Genomic DNA, 19,975 nt, shown 5'->3' with positions numbered 1-19,975 from the left:
CACAGTGAGGAGAAATGCATTCTACAGCAAGCAATGAAAGAGGAAAATGTCTGTATTGATTGTTTTCGTGCAGGAAGGTGCCCCTTCCTCCACAAAAACAATCTCCCCATGACGCATGGTGCAAGGGTGCTTGCGCCGGCGTATGGCAGCAGTTTGTGCACCAGCGCAGGGGACAGCACAGGAATGCAACATATCATTGTAAATATGTTGCATTCCTGTTCTCTGAAAGTGCCGCAGCGTGGTGCAGCCAAATGGCATGCGGTGCCGTGCTGTGGCACTTTCTTGTACATCTGCCCCTAGATTTTCAGTTAGAGCATCACGCTTTACTGGGATGAAAATCTATAAAAGAATAATTGTATTACTAAAAAAATCCTTGGACGCTACTTACAATATATGTGCTTACCGTACAGTACATATATGATAACAAGTGTACAAGACCTGTTTGTTGAAAGCAATATAGTTTAATAACCAAACAGTTGTAGACTATGCATAATGTACATGCATGTAAGTTCCTTAATGAGCTTAGGATCCCTCATCAGCATTATGAAGGTGGCAGATTTTGTGACGTGCTGCTGGTAAACTTACTTACAATGGCAGCAAAAGAAAGGAAAATAATTGTTATTATCATTTTATTCTGTCCTCCTGCTGCAGCAGCATGCTTGAGGGGGTGGGCTGCAGAGTAGGGGAGGAGTGGTAGAATACTACTGTGCGCAATGACTGTTTGGTCAGCCCTCTTGGGCCTTCCAAAACAGTCATGCACACTTCCCTGTTCTCCATGTGCTCAGACCAATCACAACGCTGAACATGTGATTGGCTTAGGGGTGGGAGCCTGGCTACTTGCTTCCTGTTCCTACCTGGAGGCGGACACAGGCGAGCAAGAGAGAAACATCTCTGCTGGCCAAATGGTGACATCTTAATACTTGCCGCAGTGGTCTTCTTGGGATTGCCGCGGCGGCGGCACAGCTGTAAGACTGCCGAACTCGTAATCAGGCCCTAAGTTCCTTTATTCAAGCCTTGCTACTGAAAGCCATAGCTACTCTGGGTTAAGCTTAAGGGTGTTCAAATGAGCCTGACTGGACCCAAGACAGTTTTTGCAAGTGTGTTCCATGGTAAGGCTGCACAGCCATACCATGTAATACACAAATCCTCACAGATATAATTTAGCAATTAATTATTTTAATCATGATGACCAAATAATCTATTACAAAAGACATTGAATAATTGGTACATATCTCAAAATTCACAAATTCATTGAGATCCTGACATCAACAAATTCATACAAAAATGGCAAAGATTCATTAAACACATAAAAATACATATACAAACTATCCAAGCAGGCTTCACATTCATTCCTAAATAATTAAAAACTTGGACGAGCGAGTCTTCAACAATATGTGGGGAGTCTATGCCTCAATTCTCCCACATGTAAAGGAAATATATTAAGAAGACTCTTCTCTTATAGCCTTTGATTTCCAACAACATTGACTAGGACTCCATAGTTTTGACCTCGTGTATTATTTCACACTGTGCTGTCCCCCACAATTTATGTCATGTTGGGTTCAGAAGAGTCATCTTTGCCCATTCAAACAGGTCAGCCTATTGTTTGCTCCTGGGAGGCATTTCACACCTCTTTCACACCTATTGTAAGCTTGAGCACAGACTGAGAACTGACAGAAGATTATGCTAATTAGCTTTATAACAGTTCAGGTAACTTTCCTTAACATTTATTAAAATCCGACTTGTCCATTGAATTGGTTTTAAATAACTATTAAAAAAAAGCAGGTTAATTATTTTTCTAGCTGCTCCCTTTCCTGAGTTAGTCATGTAATCTGTACTCTGGTTTACTACGAAAAACAGCCAGGCCTTTCACAGTGAAAATAACTGTCAGGGCCTTGTCATTGTTAGGACATGGTAATGTTAATTTCATGCACCCTGCCTTGTGGGCTGCATCACCCATAGGATATTTAACAGGTCACACTGTAGGTTTACTTGGCCACAGTCAGGCTACACAGTGTAGGCCTGATGCCATTTTTGCACTGCAAATAAAGTGAATGGCACACTGTGTGCTGCAGTCTACAAGTTGCATTTACGTTTATGCCTAGGTGCACTTTTTACACCGTTTCATAGGAACTTACATGCAAATTAATGTGCTAATCAGTAATATGCCAACTTAGTTATGGTTAACGCGGGAGCACAAGCACATCACTACTGGTTATCAGGGGTGATATGCACAAAGTTCTGAAGCCAGAAAACAGAGTCAAGTAAAAGGCAAACGATGAGGCAGATTTCATATAGCATTTGTCCCTTTTCTGAAGCCATGATGAACCAGTCATCTGGGTTCTTCTACCCCAGTAGTTTCAGAAATCAATTGGTAAAAACAAGTCTCATAAGTCAATGTATCCATTGTTGCCACTCAAACATCTTCTTAACAGCTGAAAAAAATACATCATAGGACTGCAAATTAGCATCAGAGCTGGTTACTAATAGAGATAAGGGTACCCAAGCACACGTAAAATCAAGGTCAAAACAGTTAGAATGTACATAAACAGGTAACACAAGTAGATCTTCGTCTCTTTCTTTTGAGTTTCTTCGATTTAATATTCTTTTCTCAGAATGTATTTCACAGTCTTCAAAATGGTTCCCAAGCCAACACGTGTTTCGTCGCCTTTAGTAGTTTTTTACATGCGACTTGTTCACGGCTAGGTACAAATTGATATGGTAATTACATTAGTTTATATGTTATTACAAGATGCAAACATTTGTAAACAACGTAAACAAATGTGCTCCCAGGGTAGGTATAAAAAACTATGGGTAGATTTATCCATAGGTGGTATCACAAGGCTATAGTGTACTATCAAACACCGTGAGGTATGGTGAGCACTAGCCATATCATATCAGTTGGTGATTGTCAGATCTTCTACAAACTTGCGTGTGAGTGACGTATGTGAGACAATCCTGTATGTGCTGGAACTTCATTCCAGTCAAAATTTAATCCGATATCGCATGCGGTATGAACAGTCCATTAAGTCAGAAAACACAATAAGTACGCAGACTATTGTCGTAAAGAATTATGAATAGAGATAGAAAGTGTGCCAAATAGAAAGAGCAGGTGATGCAAATAAAACAACTGACCTGAATACTGTTATAAATGCAAAGTCTGTAATAAATGTAATCAAGATAAGAAAAAGTGTCACTATTAGTAACTATATAGACACTTTGTGAAATGCTTGAGTAGTGGACGAGTTCTCGTCCAAATTTATATACATACGTCTAGTATGACGATAATTCCAGGTCATACAATCAAACGACGAGGGAGGGGGAGGTTAAAGAATTTCTTCTGGGTGAAACGCTTTCACATCTCAGCTGTGCTCGAAATTTGAGCACCTCGTCTGAAACAAAAAGATAGATTGTCTCTGTATTGTCATCAGACAACATAGCTGGTCTGTCTGTCAGAAATTACATTTCTGCGGCAATGCCGAGATGAGCTATGCATGAATTTGTTAGACCCGTATACGTCTCGTCTATGTATACTATTAGAACATCTAGTCTTTAGAACCCGAGACATGTAGAGTGTGATCTTCACATGCAGACAGTATGATACTGGTCTGCCCATAATATCACTTGCTATTAACGAAAATAGAATAAAATTAAATTTAAAACTCTAGTCTCAGCATACACGAGTACATTCTCGGTGTGCCCATGCAATCATTTGTTTTTAAACAAGGGAACACAAGAAAAATAAATTTTATAAACGCCTCATTCCAAAGTTATCTATGTTCAATCAAAAAGAATCCTCGTTAGAAACAAATAGACATCCTTGTGTTCTCACTGTCTGGCTCGTAATCTATAAACGTATTTACTCTTTGTAAAGAGTAAAATGTTATGGTAAGATGACAAAGCGTGCCCCGTTATTCGTTCTCCTCTTACCTCTCGGTCTATGAAGTGTATCTTCCCCCAACCGCGTCTGGCTCCAAATTAGAGTTGTCGGTGTGCGTTTACTCGGCAAGTATATGCACGAGTGGAAGGTCACGTGACCGGAAGGCGGGCAGCTGCGGAAAGCATACCACCGAAAACCACAGGCGCCATATTTAAGAAGGTTGCGTCTGGATAGTATAGAATGGGTCGAAATCTCACCGTATTCTATTTTTAGTATTGTCTAAATGAATAAGGCGCGGTTAAAACCATGTTTAATCAACATTCCAAACCCGATATAAGTGCGAGTGACATTATCATGTTCGTAACCGATTTGATAAATCGGTAGAATATATTGCATTACGCGTTCGCGTTGTAAAAGGAAGGACCAAACTCAGAGTATCTAATTGTAATTGTATCACTAATACCAACGTCATTTAAGCATATATTGATTTGCAAGTTTTGGTAGCCATCTTGGGTCAGGACATGCCTAAAATAGTGAAGGCAAAGAAAACTTTATGACGGGCCCAAAGTGAACAGAAATCACGACTGCACTGTAGGCAGTTATCGAGTGTATATTATAAAAGCGTAAGTATAGGGCCACATATACATATCTCGAATAGTCGAATAGAAAATCTGAAACTATCATAATTAAGGAACATGAGGCGTACCTGTAGTAAACTGAAAATTTGTTTGTCAAGTATCCAAGGAATTTCCGAAACTCAAAGACTGTACATACCGTGATGTATATAAAATTAATAGTGGCTTACCACATATAACCAATGGTGATTTATGGTGAATGGGTGAGTGACATCATGAAACATATACTTCGCAGAATTCTCATAATCTCTTCAATAGAACTATATTTATACAACAACCAAATGTTTTCAGAAGAACAACATCTATGTATTTATACACTGTCCAATACTCTCAGGAGATGATACAATAATATGGCCGTATATAGTGTCTGACTTCATTTACCAAGAAAATAATGCATTTCATCATCAACATTGATCCCTAACTCAGTCGTACGCAATTTCAGTATCCAGGAGGCTTCATTTCTACGAAGCATGAGTTCTCTGTTACCCCCTCTAGGGTTTCTCATGGTTTGCTCTATACCATAGAATATAAAGTCCCTGTGTACTCCCTGCGAGTGGCATTCCAGGATGTGTGTCGCAATGGGGTATCTTTGATCACCCTGTTTCACTGCCCTCATGTGTTCCCCTATCCTGACACGTAGGGGGCGTATCGTGCTGCCCACATATTTTTTGTTGCACCTGCACTCGATAATATATACAACAAAATTAGTGTTGCAATTGATATTCGTCCTAATCTTGTAACATTTCTCGTTAGGACCCATGAATTCCAATTTCTTATTGTAAGCCCATTTGCACGCTGAGCAGTGTCCACATCTATGGAAGCCCTCCATATGTGTAGTCAACCAGTTTTTACCGGTAGTGGCTATTGGATAGCTGGGGCTAAGGAGACCTCTAAGGGAGTTTCCTTTTTTATAGGTGATTTCTGGTTTGTTGCCAATAACCCCTGTCATGGTATCGTCTTTTTTGAGGATATGCCAGTGTCTGTTGAGACTTTTAACTAGCACATCCGAAATGTCATTGTAGTTTGTAATAAATCTTACTTTGTTATCATCTGTCTTTCTGTTTGTAATATCCCTGAGGGTCGTTTCTCTTTTAATCTTCATGATCCTAGATTTTGCTTTTTTTAGAATGTTGGTGTTGTAACCCCTGGATTTAAAGCGTTCAGTCATTTCTTCAGTACATTTTGTAAATTCAGCGTCCAGACTACAGTTGCGTCTGGCTCTGACAAATTCTCCATAGGGTATCGCATTGATCTGGTGCCTAGGGTGCGCGCTGGTGGCATGCAATATTGCATTGCACGCCGTGTCTTTGCGATACAATCTGCTATTAATCTGATTGTTCCCTACATACAATTCTATGTCAAGGAATGTGACTTTCACCTTGCTATGCTCGTGTGTGAATCTGATATTCCATGTATTGTTGTTGAGATGTTCAACAAATTTTATGAGTGTTTCTTCATCTCCTGTCCAGATCATCAGGCAGTCATCGATATATCTGCCACAAAAGAGAATAAACTCTGTCCATTCCGATCCATGTTGGCCCCAGATCCACTCCTCCTCAAGCCATCCCATGAACAGATTGGCGTATGAAGGAGAGAATCTGGAGCCCATGGCAACTCCCTGTTTTTGACGATACCACCTATCCTTAAACAAAAAAACGTTGTTGTCAAGGATAAGTTCTATCATGGTAATCAACATCTCTGTGTGTTCCCATGTGCTTGCAGATCTAGTGCTTAAGATTTTTTTGATCGCTTTTAATCCACATTCTCTATTGATACTGGTGTAGAGGGCCGTGACATCTAGTGTCACTAGTATCATTTCTGGTCCCCATGTAATGTCCGATAAGAGTCCCAAAATATGTTTTGTGTCCCGTATATATGATGGGAGGTTGCATACCAGTGGTTTTAGGAAAATGTCGACATATTCTGACATTCTTTCTGTGGGGCCCTCTATCCCCGAAATGATAGGTCTACCCGGAGGGAACGGAAGGTTTTTATGTATTTTTGGCAGTGTATACAGGCACGGGTATCTTGGTTTATTAACCTGCAGATAGCTATACTCATCATGATCTAGAATACCTATGCCATACCATTGTTTTAAATGTCTGTTAATATGTTCTGTCAATTTCCAAATTGGATTGCTGGAAAGGTGTTCATAGCATTCCAAGTCTCCCAATTGGGAGAGAATTTGTTTCTCATAGTCAAGGTTGGACATAATGACAATGTTGCCCCCTTTGTCCGCCTCCTTTATAATAATGTTGTCATCAGTTCTTAACTTATGTAATGCTTGTCTTTCCCCATATGTCAGGTTATCATTCCTTAGTCGTGGTGTGCGTTTCTTTAGATCAAATCTGTCTAGATCGCTGCTCACAAGTTTGTGGAAAATGTCTATACTGTTCCCACTCTGTAACGTTGGTACCCATTTAGATTTTTCTCTTAAGCCACTTTCCACTCGTACATCACTTATCACATTCAGATCACGCATAACAATATCTGCAGTTGTAATTTCATCTTCACAATCTGTTAGTGACAAAAGTAGCCTAGTATCAATGATTTCTTGAATAGTTACCGCACTCAGAGGATGTAGTTGCTGATCAATAGTATCTTTTTTATTCATTTCATTCGTAAACATGAAGTGTTTCTTGATTTTCATTTTCCTAATAAATTTGAACAAATCAATTTTCACATCCACCACATCACCATGACTCTTGGGACAAAAGTTAAGACCTTTTTTCAGAAGTGTTTCGTCATCGTTTGTTAATGTTTTAGTTGACAGATTGATTATATTCACAGTGTTTACTTTCTCTTGTTCCAAGATCTCGTTTTCATGCCTGCCCTTTCCTCCCTTCCTACCTCCTCTCTTCCCTCTCCTTGTCTTGGGCTTATGAGAGGGCATTTGTTCTGTTCCCTGTTTCCTTTCTTGATGCGTAACACCTCTTGTAAAAAACGATTCTCTAAATCTGATGGGTCTGTCCGGGTATCTCCCTGTTCTGATTCGCTTGTTACTGGTGTGTCTAGTGAGGTGTTACTCGAGCTAACGGGAGTTGCCAGTTTGGGTTTCGCGGGATCATCCTTGGATACAAGGTGATCATATTTAGCCACGAAGGTGAAGATCCTACCATTACGGTAGTCAGCCTCATCTCTCTTAAGTTTTTTGGTCTTTCGTGCTTTAATTTCTGAGATGTGATGTTTCAAAATGTCATTCAAGATAATTGAATAACTCCCTTTGATTTGATTTTAAGTACACCGTCCAGGGCAAAAAGCAAAATGGACAATACGAAAATAAAAAGATGTTTGTAACTTAACTAGATCCCAAGGAAAGCATGTGACAATTGAAGGGACTAATGGTACACAATGAAATCCTTCTTTTCAGCTGCAAGTTTCCCAGGCACAATTGTCATAATTCTTGCACCAGATCCTGAGCAGGCTCCATAGCACTATGAAATCATTGTTGATGTAACTTGTTAAAGACTATAAGTTAAGTATGTTAGTTGAGTGTCTCACAAAGGAGAAAACACCACCTTTGGCAATCTATGTAGTTCTTGATTAAAGATGCAGACTGCATTGATTGAAATCATCAAGGTGCCAAATACCCACTTACATCAGGAAAGGGAAAAGTATGGCTCGTAATAATAACAGTGGCCAAACAGAGATTCCTTTATTCATATGATATTTGAGTCAGTAGGAACATAAACAAGTGCTTCACCCATCATCCCAGCCTTCTATTACTCTAAAAAATATCAACATTCCATACTACATTATGAAATATATGCATTACAATATCCTACGCAGATTCCCCAACCACAATCATGCTATTGCACACCTCACCCCTTCACCAGAAAACAAACAAAACACAAACACAAAACAAGAATTAAAATGACACTGAAAAGGTGTCTCTTTTTGCTTGGTCACCCTCATTTTTTGAGGATTGATGCTGTTGACTTTTGAACTCTGCACACTCTGGCACTACTGCCCATGCTGTAATATGTGGGTCCGGTCTCTAAAACATGACAGAATTGACTAATTACGGATTGGTATATTTAATTTTCCAGTAAGGTCATAGTATATGGTGTAGTAAAATACATGAACAACATGGGAAACTTAAATATCACCTGTAGACAACAGCACATCATGCCATCCACTAGACTGACAAAGAGAAAATGGCTTCAGACCTACATATTTAGCCCAGGTACTGAAGCTTTTTAACTCGCAGGTGAACCTGTCAAAATAACCCTGTTTCACTGGAAGGAACCCTACTTTAGAATATTAATTAAGTCACCCCTTAGTGAGCTTTACAGCCCACAATGTATGGTGTCTAATATTTAAAAGTAAGAAATGAAAGAATTTAGTGTTGGCATGTACCTACAGTGTTTAGCCCCCGCTATTTTCACCACAGAGAAAATATGTTCAAAATAATATCATAACCCTGCCTTCCTTAGTTTTAGAAACACTATCAGAATGATTCAACTACTATTTATAATGATTATCAAAATCCAATGTACTGGTAAGGAAGAATTTTTTATAAATATTTAGGGAAAATAACTTTTAAAAAGTGACATTGTCTGCCTGAACATCCATTTTGCTAATTAGTATTGCCATCCAGCAGTGGACCCCTGTCAGTATTACACATAAAATAGGTGTGAAAACTTCCCCTGGAGCAGAAACTGAAGCAGCTTGCCAATCAGCTCCGCAACGGGAACTGGGGAGGATAGGAACGTCATTAATCTTAAACGGGTCAGGGTGAGACCTAGACATTCATGGTCAAGAGTAATAGAAGACCTGGAGAGTCTTTGTTCCAAGGGCCAGCTTTATCCAGTTTTGTACTAGTCAACTGAGAGGGGGAACTGGCCCCAGAACAAATTTGGTGTAGTTGAGGATGAGGGAACTGGTCATTTCTCTAAACAGATCTCTGGCTAGCACACCATCAGCCTCCAAGAGTAGAAGGGTACCAAAATGTTGCATTTTCCTTTGGATAGTCCACTGTGGGATGGGTTCCAGTAAGGTAAATGGAACAAAGTGGGAAGGGTTGCCTTGAGAACTTCTTTATCATTTGTTAGATAGTGTCCAGTAATCACCCCACCCACTGGCTAGTGAGTCCTACAAACGTGCCGCCTACAGCTCATCAGAACACATCTGGATCTGAGGAAGAACTGAAGAGGACTGGACCTGCTGTCTGTGTCTAGGACTGAGAAGTAGACAGCAAGGGTCTATGGCAGACCTTCTGTGTGGCTACTGGTGCCTAACAAGCTGCAAGAGAGCATTTCCCTGTAGTTCTTAGCTGACCAAAAGCAATTAAACCTGGACTGGACTCTACTGTTGGCCACTGCTGGATTGATTCCTGGCCCTGCATGGACCTGAGATCCAAGGAGCCATAAGAGACCAAGAGATTGTGCTCCAAAAAGTCTGAAAAGTTGGGATTTAGAAATTCTTTTGACTTCTAGAGCATCCAGTCACAGTCAGCTCACGTTGCAAAGGTGTCAGACTTCAAAATAACATCATTGGTTTCAGCTTCCGGGCTTGACCCAACTGGAGGATTTTAAGCTTCAAAAAAACAGAAGGTACAAATATTGACTAGGCAAAGTCATCCCAATAAGAGCACTTTGATAGTTGCAAAATGTGAATTATTATGCTTTGAGATTTTCTTGCGAAAACCAATGGCTTTAGGGGTACCGAAGCCAATGGCTAACTCACTTTGAGAGGGCTTTGGCAGATTCAGCCTGCAACTGTACCCTGCTAGAGAATTTTGACTTCCATTTTAGACACTATGGTTCTTCTTTGAATTTTGGCAGATGGGTTACACTATCACAAATGTAATGTAATATGGCAGACAGGATATCCGAGAGCCATTGGATTTATGCACTTGTAATACAGATGACGGCATATCCGTCATATTTGTGACGTGGTAACCCCTTTACCAAAACTCTGAATTAGTAACTCAGTCAGGAGGAAAATTATTTGACTTGTAGAACCTGCTTAGGGTATCTGGTATTCACTCCATCATCCTATAATTATGCTTAGGTCCCGGTCAACTGTGAGCAGTGACTTCTGACTGCCACCACTCTTTGTTGGTGTTTTTTTCCCCTTAAAACGTTAAAAATTCACATCTCTGGTTCCCGTATGGGATTCTAGTCATTTTGATTTAATTTTTTTACTAATATTTTCTCAATTTTTAGAACTTGTGTGTGGGATTTTCATTGTGTTGTCTTTTGACTTTTTCATTGCTTTTGTACTGCAAATTGTTTTTGCATACTCTTTCTTAAGTTAAGCCTGTCTGCTCAATGGTACAGCTACCTTGGTTTGAGCCCTGGTTCTCTTATTGAATTGTGTGTGGACTTATTAGGATTTTAGTATTTATTACTTGGAAAGAACTCACGTCCTTCCCAACTATTAACCCATTTTTTTACAGGTCTTACTGCATACATTATCCTGTAACTGCAAAGACAAACATCTTTAGCATACAGCACATTTCTACACCTTCCCATGCAAAGCAAGACTCTCTCAAAAGGCCTCAATTGCTTTCAATTTCACACACAGTAAAGCATTAACATCCATCTACACATTCTGATTCCGAACAATAGTTTCCATATCACATAGCCCTGCATCATCCTTTCATCCTTAGAAAGATAATCTCACTGGCTTCACAGCAAATACGTTCCTGTGGAGAACACTGCATGAGAAGTACCATTATTAGTCTTCAATAATACTATCCTGGATACATTTCAAACTCTCCCACTAACAACTTCAACACCTTTCTGATATGCATCAGGAAGCTAAACAAGGTCCCTGACCATGTGGGCAATCCTTTCCCCAATTCACAAGAAACATAATATGGATGTCCTTGACTTGTTATGTTTCCCACTTTTGTTATGCTTGTATATCTCCACTTTCCATTTGTACGACTTAACTACATGCCTTATTCTCTGAAAATCAATCTTTGACTTGTCTCCAAACTTCAACCACAATGGAATTAATGTAGAGACAGGTTTAATAACTCTAAAGGTAATACCTCATTAAATAGTGCTCATTATCTAATGAACCTTTCCTGTAGACCATTTCACTACTTGACTCCTCTCTTAGAGGTCAAGTGAATGCATTCTTTCAAAACTTGATTAAAGTTTCTACTTGTTTGTTAGACTTTGGATGAAACAATATCCTTTTATCACAAAAGCCACACTTGGCAGGATACTCTTGCATTTTCTTACATATACATTTTGGACCATTGTCAGATGCAATTTCTTCAGGAATCCCTACACTGCAAAAACGTCATGGAGAACTCAATTGTCACATCCCCTTAAAACGTTAAAAATTCACATCTCTGGTTCCCGTATGGGATTCTAGTCATTTTGATTTAATTTTTTTACTAATATTTTCTCCATTTTTAGAACTTGTGTGTGGGATTTTCATTGTGTTGTCTTTTGACTTTTTCATTGCTTTTGTACTGCAAATTGTTTTTGCATACTCTTTCTTAAGTTAAGCCTGTCTGCTCAATGGTACAGCTACCTGGGTTTGAGCCCTGGTTCTCTTATTGAATTGTGTGTGGACTTATTAGGATTTTAGTATTTATTACTTGGAAAGAACTCACGTCCTTCCCAACTATTAACCCATTTTTTTACAGGTCTTACTGCATACATTATCCTGTAACTGCAAAGACAAACATCTTTAGCATACAGCACATTTCTACACCTTCCCATGCAAAGCAAGACTCTCTCAAAAGGCCTCAATTGCTTTCAATTTCACACACAGTAAAGCATTAACATCCATCTACACATTCTGATTCCGAACAATAGTTTCCATATCACATAGCCCTGCATCATCCTTTCATCCTTAGAAAGATAATCTCACTGGCTTCACAGCAAATACGTTCCTGTGGAGAACACTGCATGAGAAGTACCATTATTAGTCTTCAATAATACTATCCTGGATACATTTCAAACTCTCCCACTAACAACTTCAACACCTTTCTGATATGCATCAGGAAGCTAAACAAGGTCCCTGACCATGTGGGCAATCCTTTCCCCAATTCACAAGAAACATAATATGGATGTCCTTGACTTGTTATGTTTCCCACTTTTGTTATGCTTGTATATCTCCACTTTCCATTTGTACGACTTAACTACATGCCTTATTCTCTGAAAATCAATCTTTGACTTGTCTCCAAACTTCAACCACAATGGAATTAATGTAGAGACAGGTTTAATAACTCTAAAGGTAATACCTCATTAAATAGTGCTCATTATCTAATGAACCTTTCCTGTAGACCATTTCACTACTTGACTCCTCTCTTAGAGGTCAAGTGAATGCATTCTTTCAAAACTTGATTAAAGTTTCTACTTGTTTGTTAGACTTTGGATGAAACAATATCCTTTTATCACAAAAGCCACACTTGGCAGGATACTCTTGCATTTTCTTACATATACATTTTGGACCATTGTCAGATGCAATTTCTTCAGGAATCCCTACACTGCAAAAACGTCATGGAGAACTCAATTGTCACATCTGATGTAACTCTCCCCAACATCTGGACCTCTAGCCATTAAGAAAAATAATCAGCAAACACCTTCACACTTAGTCCCTTTTATCGAGCTCTGAATCCTTTAGCAGGGCAAGGTTGCGGTTGCATTTGAACATGGGTTCCACAAAGCCAGAAACCTTTTTCCCAAGGGTCTCCCAAATCAGATTTGATGCTGCAGAGAAGGCCTGCGGGGAGAAGTCTGTTTTCTCAGCCCAGCAATGTTGTGTTTTGGTTGGATAGGGTACAGTGGTATGTCTTGATCTTCCAGAGATCTGGAAGTCCAAAGGTTTTACAAGACCCAGGTTTTCAGGAGTGAATGAATGAATGAATGAATGAATTCTTTATTTATGTGGTTACTTAAAACCATTACAAAAACAACGTTAAAAACTTTAGAAGGTCAGAAAATAAATATATGTGCAGGGCATTATTAAACTCAGTTCCTCTTTTGTATAAAACATAAGACATAGGGACATGATTTAAAACTGAAAAATCCCCAAGATGAGTCACTTGTTCAGTGATGGCCAGACCTCCAGTACAGTGACCCTGATGTTTAGGGGCTGCCGGGCTGTTCGTCACACTCTGCCTGTGAAGACATGTCCTTCATTGTTGTGCGAGTGTGGTAAACAAATTTCCCAAAGTTGGCCATGTGCTTCACAATGTCTAAAGTATAGAGCTGTTTGACAGCCTCCTTTGCTGTACGGGTGCCCAGTGGAAGAAGAATAGGTCTGAGATGGATTCCACGAACTAGCTGCAAGGCAGGGCATTAAAGTAAAATGTGTGCCAGGGACTCTCTTTTGTAGTTTCAGCGGTGACATGCCGTAATCCTTAGCCGTGCTTTCCCTGTTGGATATAATTCTTTTAAGGGGAGCGAATGTAGTCTAGTTGATATGATACAATGTAGACCTTGTCTCCCCACGTGCTGCGAGGCGGGGCTTATGACTGAGGTGAATGTGGGGGAGACTTTGGGTTTCATGAAAGTCTCTGGCTGACAAGGATTCCATGTCCAGACTGCGAGAGCGTAAGCATAGTTGCTTTATTACTGTTGTTTTGATGGTAGCGTAGTTGATAATACTATGATCCCAGTTCTCTGTTGCAAGTTGCAGAAGATCTTTGGCTGTGGCAAGGCAGGCAGACCAAGGGTTACTTGGTTGTAAAAAAATGGATTTTATGACGGTCTGTATGGTGTTCTCTGGAGCAGCAGTTGTTAGGTAAAAGTATTTCGTCAGGGCAGCCAGTTCTTCTAATTTTTATTGGTTAAGATCGAATTCAAGGCAAATCAAGATGTTTCTGGTACAGCCTGGTAAACAAAATATCTTTTTATATGCTGTACAATGGATTTTTTCCAAGTCCTGCGCGAGCCTCCCTGGAAATGCCAGTTAAGAGTAATTAAGGGCCGGTAGTAATTTAGCCCTCAATACTCTTTGAATGGCCGTATTTGTTGGATATCTAAGAAGCCATATAATTTAGAGAGGGCATAGGTGACCATCTTTCCTTTCTGCCGCAGTTTATGGAGGTGGAACCGTGGGCTGCCCGTTTCGCATAACCAGGCCCCAAGGTAGTTGTAGGTTTGTGCACAGTCCAAAATTAGGGAACCCAACCTTCATTTCATGAGTTTTTTCTTCGGGTAGTGGCCAAAAATCACAATTTTGGACTTGCTTGAGTTAGCGACCAGCTTGTTTTCAGCGTTATATTCAGAGAGGGAGTGGAGTGCTTTTTGAAGTCTTATTTTGGTGTGATCCAAAAGAACATGGTCGTCGGCATATTGCAACAGCTAGATCTTTATGTGGCCAATCTTAGGAGTATCTAAAGTAGCTCCGTGCAGAGCTCGACCCATGTCGTCGGTGTACATATTGTAAAGCATCGGTGCCAGGCTGCATCCCTGCTTTAGCCCCCGGTATGTTGCAAATTTTCTCTGTGGCAGACTCCCTTGAAAGTTTGACCCTTACACAGGTTCGAGTGTACAGTGATCAAATGGCTTGTTATAGTGACAAGCTGATTTCAAGCATGCCAATTTCTGCCAGAAGATGGGATGGTCTACCCCATCAAAAGCTGCTGAGTAATCAATGAAGCAGGCGAAGACCGTCGGGGAGTGATGGGCCACCGCTTGTTGGACTAAATATGACAGGGCAGTGATATTACCTACGGTAGAGTCCAGTGGTCTGAACCCGGTCTGGTAAAAGTGCAGAAGACCTTCGGTGCAAACCCAATCAACTCGTTCCTGCAATAGTGTACTTGCGTAGGCCTTACCCTTAATGTCCAGCAGGACAATCATCCGGTAGTTCCTTTTTTGTATATTGGATGTAGCACTGAGTCCCTCCAGGAGTCTGGGACGTCCTGCAAAAGCCTACATTCTGCGTATAGCTGTGCAAGGTTGTGGGACCAAAAGTTCATGTTGTTGCAGGGATTCTGCACATATACAGAACTATGCGCAGGAAACCAGGACCTCAGTGTGTAGTGGTGTACCAAAATAACCACCTCGGTGCCCAGAACCCCAATCCGACTAGCTATGGTGTCTCATTCGTTCTCCGTGCTACAGCAAAGCTACCAATGATTAGACATCCTAGAACAGGCTACTCCATCCCTCTCTGGATACGTGGGAAGAAGAACACTCTTTCATTCAAACTCTCGTACTTGTCCAAAACATGAGTAAATAGAGCCAAGGAATAGTTTAAAATGTTTAAAATGTTTATTTTAACTAACGTGCTCTATGATGCAGTACACTAGCCAATACTATGTCCGCAGGTGTGTCCATATCCTCACTACAATGTCCTCCCTAAAGAGGGAGCCGGGCAGTCCGTTGGGGCTGGGTGCTCCGTTATGCCGAATCTTTTTTGGTGCAGTTCAAACTAATTCCTTACCTGGAAAAGTTAGGTCGGCCAGGAAACCGGTGGGCTCTGCTGTGATGTTGTCCACTCCCCTCCATGGTACTGTGGAACTATTTGGAGAAGATGCTTTCAAGTGGACAGTGTACAGGCATTTCACATGAGCTACTCAAGTGTCTGCATCGAGTGAGTTCTCTCTGCTGGAAGACCCGTGGATTAGAGTATTTAGATATTGCCAGAATTCTTGGGACTTGCACGGCTCCAACAGCACAAAGATCTTCAGCCATTTTGCCTCTGTTGATTCACGTTTTGCCTTCCAAACCTGTTGGGAGTGGATCTTTGCAGCTAATTTCAGTTGCTTTTCGGCAGAATCCGATCCAGTTTTTTGGTATTGCCTATGTTTGGTGTTTTAGTTGTTTAGCACATTGCTTGATCCCTGGGGATTGACCCAGGGTGTGTGTTGGATTGTTTATAATTCTGTAGGTGGTGCTCCTTCGGAGTAATGAAGCTAGCTTGTATGCAAGTTTGTCCAATTCACCTATGAGACCCCAATTGTTTGTGCCGGTCTGCCAGCCAGTCCATGTCGATTTCCATGAGTCGAATTTGTTAGTTGACATCTGCCCCCATTTAATTCTTCTAAGGAGCCTGTGCTGTTCTTCACGCTTAGACGCTCCAATGGGGCAGAGGGTATGACGGGGTTTCACTGTGATTGTTAAATGCAGCAGTAAGGCGGCATGAATGCTTTCGCTCCATTCCTATGTGTTTTCATTGCCTCTCACTTCACTAAGATGTAACTTTATAGTAGTCTGATTGTTATATGTAGGAGTGTGGATTACCCCTGGCTTGGCCACTGTAGATAAAGAATGAGTAGTTGCCAAATTATATGCCCAAAGAAGGTCATTAAATCTCCCAGTACTCCCAGAGGGGTTGCCATCATATGACTGCTCCCCTATATTGTGCGTATTGAAGTCCCCAAAAATTATGGGTTCCATGGATGCAAATTGTGTGAGCAGGGTTTCAATCTGTGTAATCAGCTGAGTGAGCTTATCCTTAGAGCTCTGGGGATTGTAATATACAAATAATAAAAATTATTGGTAGTGGGTCGTCTACCGTATTGAGGCCTTTCAGCATGCCAGCTAGGAACATGTCAGAGGAGTTCTTTATCTCTGTGAAATGTAGTTTTAGGGTGTGCTTGATGTATAAGGTAATGCCCCCGGAGGGTCTCCCTAATAAGTTCCCTTTGTTTGCAGGTTTGAAGTATTCTGCATAGCCTGCTAATGGGATGGATGCAGTTGCCCACATTTCTTGGGCACAAATTAAATTGGCCCCTTCAAGGAATGTGACCGTCGATGGGCTTTGCAGAACCTTGATCATCCCTGCGACGTTCCATGTCATGAGGCTCAATGGTTTGGCGCTAAGTGATGTGCATCTATACTGGACAGACCTATCACTTAGAGAGGGTCTGGATTTTGATGGTCAAGGCACCTTACTTGATGGGGGCCTGAATTTTGTCGGCCAAGTTGGAGGCAACCCATCCCCAATAGGCCGAATTTGGGGAGGGTGGAGCACAATAGGGGGAGAAGGTTTTGAGGATGGAGGTGACCTGTCTCCCCTACATGAACCATCAACCCTGCACTGGATGGTCATGTTTGCTTGTTCGAGGGTGCCTTCTCCTCAGCAGATCTCCCTCAGTATGCTAACCATGGGCATGTTCTTTGTGGGTGTCTGTAAAATAAATGGATACTTCTCCAGGCTCCGAATGTTGATTCCCGTTTCTGAAAATTGTTCTTTTTTCATATAAACGCTTGCAGCTATATCCGGGTTGGCCCAAGTTACAATGGTTTGTTCCTTCCCTAATTGTGAGGGCAAAGGGACAAAATGCACCCTGACGATGTCCCTGCTTGTAATATGGGACAATGACTGTGTATGTTGAAGGAGTGTCAGAATATTTGTTCTTTAAGAGAATCACAGTTGCCCTTCGAAATGTACAGCGGAGTCATGCTCATTTTTGCCGAGTAGCCTCCCCCTGGTGTTAGCGTATTTGACTATAAGAGGCAGTCGTTGTGGAGAGGCCTTTGAGTTGTTAAAGTTTTGTCGACATGGTCCAGCGTAAACTGAGAAACCTGCGAGGCACACTTCAGTTCCTTGGTAGGATCTTGTAGGTTCTGTTCTCAAGGTGGCAGCATTTGCCTGGTAAGGCTGTGATGTTGATTTTCGTTTGGTTTTTCCCATGCCTGGAAACACTCTGGGTTCTGATGGCTCTTGGAGGCCGGATTGAGGGCCAGGTAGTAATGATATTCCCAATCGAAGGGCCTCCCCCTAAGTCAACCCCACCACACTGGCCTCCCCATCGTTGTTTGGAGTTGGGCTGAAGGGCGCGGGTGAACAGTGCTGGGGCAGTGTTGGGTCAAGCCCTTCTGGGTGATGGCTTTTGTTACCCTTCCCTGAATCACTGTACAATATGCGCTGTTCTTAGGCTTGACCAGTTGTGGACCATGATTGGGCCTTGTGAACGATAGATCTTTCAGACTTTGTGAGCACAGCCTGTGTTGCTATGTCCCCGGGCGTGTTGCTCCCCGTCTGCCTGGAGAAGTCCCCTATGGCGGCCTGCGCATTTGAGATTCGAGTGATTGTTTGCGTAGCCGATGGAACTGGTACTGATGGAGGTTTAATATGGGGATTCTTGCAGAATATGGAGAAAAGAGGTTGATTGTTTTCAGATTCAATTGCCCGCATTGCTGATTCTTTTTTCTGTTCCAAGGCTATTAAGTTTCGCTGGGGGTTTCTTGATAGTAGTCTCTTGGTGTGTTTTTTTAGTTTTTAAGACATTTCTTCTCTCTCCGTGTTGTTGGCAGGGCTAACTGAGATGCTTCCAGCGAGCATAAGGCCCCTATTGTTTTGGGGGGAGGTCCGTTGTGTAGTTGCTCCCTCCCATCGTACCCTCTAGGTATGAAGTGGGTAACGGCCGAGTTACTATACATTTTGGCAATTGGTGGAGTCCCTGGCCACTGCAGTAAGGTTCTTTGTGCTCTTCTCCGGGCTTGCTGGGTCTGACCGTGCTCTTCTAATGCTGAGTTTTAATTCCTCCACCAGCGAGGAAAGTAGAGTCAGGAGAGATGCCAATTTGTCAATTAGACCTGGGCACAGGCATTCGGGAGAGGCAGATTAAAGGATTGGATTGCTACTGATTGCAGCCAGCTTATCGATTTTCTTGGCCATCTCTGCCATTTTTGTTGCCATGACTTGGAGGGTGTCCATTTGTAATTCAAGCTTCTCTGATTGCCATGCTGGAGCGTTATTGGCAGTGGAGAGGGAAGTACTGACTGACCTTAGCAGGTTGTCCTGCACACATGAGAGTTGTAAGGGCAAAAGCAATGGTGATCTGTGTAGACAGTCACTTGGCTCTGGCTCAGGCTCAAAGGAGGAGCATATGGTGATACATGATCCCTCCTTACTCTTGTGAGTAGTTGCTACCTGCAACAATGCAGCTGTGACCATATCTTTTTTGGGGTATGGAAGTTGTCAGCCAAAGTTGTTGGACGTATATACGGACTACCGGTGTCATCCAAAAACCTCCCGGCTGTAGCAGTGACCAGGCCTCCTTCCAAATTTGCCGTGTAGTTTGATGTGTGAACGTCGAATAGAGCTGGGGAAGCTCCCAAATTGTGGCAAGACTAACACCTTTTCTTCCCCCTACAACGCAGTATAGATGTGGTGGACCGGTGGGGTGGAGCCATTCCCATTGATAGGGGGACTGGTCCTAGCTCATCCTCGCCTATCTCAATGGTAGCCTTTGTGTGTTCCTCTTTTATAGTTGTGGAGGTCATGGTAACTGTGATAGGTTCAAAACCCTTGGAGACCTCATTGTCCTTGTTTATGAGTGCGGAGGTCGTGATGACTGTGAGAGGTTCAAGACCCTTGGAAATCTCGTTGTCTACATTTTCGGCATCCAAGTTTGTCCACACTGGGCTGCTCTCTATAGAGGAGGGATTCTAGGCCCATACCCAACTATGCAGATCGTTTGATTTCCCGACATTGGGCTGGTCCTTGGAGTGATCGGATGCCCCCCATAGCAGCCTTGTTTATAAGCATGTCTGCAGCTGAGAGCTTAGGATTCTGTTTTGATGTTGGC

The sequence above is a fragment of the Triturus cristatus genome, chromosome 2_1 (assembly GCF_964204655.1).
Source record: "Triturus cristatus chromosome 2_1, aTriCri1.1, whole genome shotgun sequence".
Classification (NCBI taxonomy): domain Eukaryota; kingdom Metazoa; phylum Chordata; class Amphibia; order Caudata; family Salamandridae; genus Triturus; species Triturus cristatus.
Note: the sequence above shows the minus strand (reverse complement) of the source record.